This window comes from Pinus tabuliformis, chromosome 7 (genome assembly GCF_031772625.1).
Source record: "Pinus tabuliformis cultivar Carrire ecotype Pingquan chromosome 7, CPIR1, whole genome shotgun sequence".
Lineage (NCBI taxonomy): Eukaryota > Viridiplantae > Streptophyta > Pinopsida > Pinales > Pinaceae > Pinus > Pinus tabuliformis.
This window is the reverse complement of record NC_142293.1, coordinates 819,364,157-819,370,156: the sequence shown is the minus strand read 5'-3', so window position 1 is coordinate 819,370,156 and position 6,000 is coordinate 819,364,157.

Genomic DNA, 6,000 nt, shown 5'->3' with positions numbered 1-6,000 from the left:
CCAGTTATGTGACCGCGATGATTCAGTTTGGGCGAATTTGTTCCAACAGTCGGCCTTCCAGATGACTCTAGACCTGGTTGTTGGCCTTGTTTATGTCGCCCTCCTTTCTCTGGCTTGGATGTTCCGTCATTTGTGCTACTTTCCTTGGAGATAAGCTCATCCTCCCACCTTTCATGGAGACTCCTTCTCCTATTTAAACTCTCACCATTGCTATGTGCTGCTAGTTTTTTTGGAGTTTTGGAATTCTTAGTCTTTGGAGTGTTGCTGATAGTATTGTGAGTTTGTTAGATAGCTGGTGTGAGTGTGACAGGTGTAGATTTGTTGATAGCTTGAGGAAGGTTTATGAAGTGCCTTTGATCTTTTGTAAAACTTGTGAGTGAGAGAGACATGTGTATTGGGAGATCCATCTTCAAGAGTGAATTCTTGAGGAACATGTTGGCTGGACCCTTATGAGGAGACTTGTAACATCAAGACCTTGGTTGTAATCTTACTCTATTTCATATTTAATGCAATCAATGATGTTTTCCTATGTCTTGTATGCAATGTACTAGATAGCTCATGACTTCTTGACTTTATGAGTAAATAGTTTTGTGTTGTATCCGGTTACGTGCTTTGTTGTATTTCCTTTGCTTTGTTTTACATTGATCACTCATCAGGAAGCGGAAGCTAGAGCAGCGCAACGGAACTCCATCGACCACCGGTTGAGGTAGGCCTCCAACTTGAACTATTTAAGGAGAATTGTTGTTGATTTGTCCTTGTTTGTGACTAGACCCACTCTAGGGCTAGAGGGGTTGCCTCTGTCCGCAGAGGGAGCACTTTCCTGCATCACAGTAATGGAAAAAGCTTTCTCTTTCCTTGAAAAATCTGACATTCATGGTAGCTCATGACTATTTTGTATACATTAGAAAAGAGGGTGGGCCAATAGAAGCCAACTCTTAAGATCTTGTTTGCTGTAGTTTTCCAAAAGTGATGACCGCCACAGTCTCCTTTATGGAAATCCTTCATGACATCCTTAGCTTCATTTTCTACCAAACAATTCAGTAGCACACCACCAGGATCTTTCCAAAATAAAACACCATATAGAATACAATATTTTGAAGCCTCCAGTTTCAGTGATCTAGCTTTACCTTTGGAAACTTTCAGTGGAAGATTCAAGTGCTACAAGACATAGACAATGTCAGAATACCAAGGTGAGAACATAAACATATCTGACACATGTAGGAAAGGATTGTCTTCTTCTTTTTCTTCAGAAAGTGTAGTAATCAAATTAATGTCTAGTGCATGTCGATTTGATTCAACCATGAGCTTAGCTAAACCTTTTCCTTTGATGAGCTTTGTAGGCTTTATCTCCAAGTCATATTCTAACATGGCTGCAATCCACTTTCCTCTTCTGCCTTCATGATCTATCTGCAAAAGAATTTCTTTAACTGTTGTAGTAGGAACATAAGAAATGGTGTGAGAATGCAGAATATAAACTCAGAAATCCTTAAGAGCCTTCACCAAAGCCAAGGCGCTGCGTTTCTAGAGCTGTCGATTTTATGAATTTAGCTAAAAATTCTCAAAAAACAAAAAGTTTTCAGAATTTGCTCAAAATTGGCTGGAAGCTATAAAAATATGTTTTTTAAACCTTCATAAATTCTTCAGCAAGTATCTCCAAATTTCCCTCATCCTTTTGGTCTATTTTCGCTTCCTTGAGCTTGTTTTTAAGCTGCTTTACCTTGACATTGGCGATCATGTTTTGAGCCTGATAATGGTGTGCCTTATGTATAAGCAACTGATTATCTCTATTTTCCTTCTCAAGGAGCTTCTCCAATTGTTCATTCACCCTATTGAGCCAATACTCCTTGTCTTGATTGACCTTAGGAGCAATTCTATCTTCTAGGTCCATGTCTTCATTCAATAGGATGTGTTTTTCCTCTTCTTGCAAATCTTTCTTCAGGCCCTTTGTTCTTGGCCTTTTCCTCTTTCCTTTCCCTTTTGATCCTTCAAGATCGCTCGATTCTATGATTTCTTTGCCTTTTCCAACCTGCTGCAATAATTTGGCTGGTTATTTTTCCATGATCAATTCCTTTGCTTTGAGCTGACTATTCTCCTGTTCTAGGAATGAAATGGCATATTTTTCTCTTTCCATATTTATTGTAAGCTCCTTGACTTAATAGTCTTTATCTCTGATTGTTTGTTGCATGCTTGAAGTCTGATCCTCTGCCTCTGAATCAACTATCTCAAACTCATGCTCAACTGTGTGTTTATCTTTCGCTGCTAGTCCCTGCTTTGTCGATGAAGAAGGCTTGGCACCTTTCTCTCCATGAGAAGAAAACACAAGCCTGTATCCTCTCTCGTACACTTTAGTCACCTTAGGTTTAGGTACTTGAGTTTTATCAACTGATTTTATAGAGGACCCCACTTCCATTTGCTGTTTTAGTGTGCTAGAGGTTTGAGCTGCTACAATGGCCTCATGCCATTTCAGGGCAGTTTCCAAAATGGTTTCCCGAGTCATGCCTTTCTATGCAAGCTGGTGAAGGACTATAGTCTTAATTAGACTATGATGAAATAGGCTTGGGTAGTGCTCCTTGTTCTTAATTTTTATTTTCTCTGACATTTTGGAAATGATCCTGAATAGGTAGTTACACATGTTGAGTGGCTTCTGAGAGGTGAAGTGCATTAGGAGGCAGAAATGATAAGCGTACAACCTGGAGAATCTCCCTTCACATGTAAAGAAATTCATGATAATCTTCATCAAAGGGGCATATTTCTCCAATAAGTATTTGAAAGGCATAATGTGATCATGTTTCTCCTTGTATGGTGTTTTTAAGAAAGGCTTGTGGTATTCAAGATCTAGGCTCATTCCCTTGAACTAATATTCACAATTGTTTGGTAGCCCTGTTGCAAGTGAGATGGAGGCCACTAAAAAAAATGAACTCAACACTAGTGATGACAACACTTTCATCCTTCAACTGAGTTGCCACCCAATCTGTTAACTGTTCCTGAAAACCCACCTCAATCAACCTTTTGCAAAGCTCCGAGCAATGTACATCTTCGAAGCACCATTTAATGAAAGGATAGGAGTTGATTTCATTACAATTTGATCGCTCATATCTCAGGATATTCCCTCCCTTATGATGTCTTTTCCTCTCCAGTGAAGATTCTTCCTCCATGATGACAAAAACCCTAGCAGTAGACAATGAAAAAAAGTGTGAGGTATGAATGAAAATGAAGTGATGTGAAGGTGGATTTTGAAAAAATGATAGAGGAGGTTTAAAAGAGGTGGGTATGAACTTTGGAAGCTGATGAAAATGAGTGAAGAAACAGTGGAAGAGTGATCCACTTGCAAGGAGGAAAAACAGGGTTTGTAATGAAAAATGCCCAAAAACCTCTAGAATGAGCTAGGGTTTTACTTTTTGAGAGGTAAAACTCTGTTTTGAGGTGGATTGAATGGTTAAAATGGTTTATTAAACATGTATGCATGTGTAGGGAAACCTTTTACATGTTTACAAACTAAAAATAAAAATGGCCATTATCACCCTATCATTTCCCATGAAACATTTCACTACAAACCCTAATTTCAAGAATCATTGGCATGAGATGATTTTGAAAAGCAAATGTGGGAGAATGATGGTGTACTTACTTGTTGCTTGGATTATAAATCAATGAAATTAAGTTTGCAAGCCAAAAAATGGAGTTTGGGAGAGATTTTGGTGTTTTCTAGACACTCTATTCCATGTGCAGCGCTTTGTTTTTATGCGTAGCGTAGTTTCTTTGTGCGCAACACCAACCCTCTGCGCATAATGCCTTGTTCATGTGTGTAGCACCTCAAGGTTTTCTTCAAATTTTCGTAAGAAATTGAATTTTTCTCTCTTTTGGATGGGAGAGATCGATTATCAAGAGTGAATAAGAGGCAAATGAACCAAGTTTAGGGGATTTTGAGTTTATATAGGCAAAATTATTTCTCTTTTTGAAAAGGAAATGGGACCCACAAACCTTTAAAAACTGAATTTTCACTTTTGAAAAAAGAGTTACCTTTAAAACTAAAACTTGAGTTTCCTTTTCACTTTCCTGAGTGTTGGAAATTTTTGAACATCAGAACATGGTGAATGTGTGATAACTCACAAATCAATACACAAGAGCTTCTTGTCATGCTCTATTCACAGCTAGATTTATTCATGAAAATGTTGGACCTTGGAAACCCTAGCGACCTAATGGATGACCTGAAAGTAAATGGAATGATGTTGATGAATGACATGTTTTTATTATGACACCTCCATAAAAATGTGATAGTTGACCAGCATGAGTAAATTTCCAAAAGACTGACCTCATTTCTAGACTGATGAAACAATGACCAAATTTTGTTGTGTAAACCTAGTGACATAAAAAATTTGATTTTGATAGTATTGACAAGCATAGTAAAAGCACATTTGATCCAGGTGACAGGCTAACAATACTAAAACTAACATTGGCTCCAACTGGGGATGACAGCTCCTTAGAGGTGTTAAGAATACCATAGACGAAGTAGCCTTATCCATTGGGCAATGGAGTCAACATGCCTGAAAACAGACTTTTGAGTTAAAACTCACTGACCTTCTGACATGACAAAGATTGAAAAGTGAAATAAAAACGAAAACAACAGCTGATCCAAGAAGCCTTAGGGTCTTCACTTCGGGCTTCAAACTCCTATGAAAACCACCTAAATTTCTAGAAATAAAATACACACTGGTATATACAATGATGACGATTTTCAGGACTTTTTTCAGACATAGTAGTGCTTGAGAAGCCTACCATTGATCACTCCTCCTGAATAATCTACTCCATCCATTTATTCCAATAAGAAAGAATTCTTCTCTCTAAAAGTAGAAATTCTGTAAGGTCCCTTCCATAAGTTTTCAAACTTTCCATGTTTTCCCTTTTCTTCATTTCTAGCATCCCACCGAAGGACCACATCCCCTAGACTGAAATTTTCTTCCTTGGTCTTGCGATCATAAATATTTTTAATCTTCTCCTAGAGTTTGGATGTGTTCTGAAGAACCTCTTCCCTTGTCTGCTGTAAATGAATCATATGATTTATCCTTCTTTGCATGTAATTAGTCTCACTATCCAATTCCTGCATAATTTTCATGATCGGGACAACAAGAGATGAAGGAAACACTGTATCAATTCCATACACCAGCTGAAAAGGGGACATACCTATTGATTTTTTAGTGCAGACCTTGTCCACCCACAAGGCATTGATGAGATTTTTTTTTCCAGCTCTTCTTGTTCACCTCTATAACCTTCTTGATGATGTTAACCAAGGATTTATTGGAAGTTTCAGTAAGACCATTGCCTTGTGGATGATAAGCAGTAGAATGTCCTAGCACAATATGCTATTTGGCACAGAAGTCCACCATTCTTTTTGACTTGAAAGTAGTAGCATTATCAGTAATTATTCTGTGGGCAGCCAAATCTAGAAAAAATATTAGACTCAATGAATTGAATGATGATAGAATCAGTAGCTTTCCTGGTTGGTATCGCTTCAATCCACTTTGTGAAGTAGTCGGTGGCTGTCAATATCCATTTATGTTGTGCTGAAGATGAAGGATGTATTTCGTCAATGAAATCAAGACCCCACTGTTGAAAAGGAGCTGAAATTAAAATGGGATGTAATGGTAATGGCAAAAGCTTTCTCTATCCTTGAAAAATCTGACATTCATGGCAGCTCATGATTGTTTTGTATACATCAGAAAAGAGGGTGGGCCAATAAAATCCAGATCTTAAGATTTTGTTTGCTGTAGTTTTCCAAAAGTGATGACCACCATAATATCCTTTATGGAAATCCTTCATGACATCCTTAGCTTCATTTTCTACCAAACAATTCAGCAGCACACCACCAGGATCTTTCCAAAATAAAACACAATCTAGAATAATTTTTTTTGAATCCTTCAGTTTCAGTGATCTAGCTTTACCTTTGGAGACTTCCAGTGTGTTAGAGTTGGTCTTGTCAGTCCTCTGGCAGAGATCAAACATGCT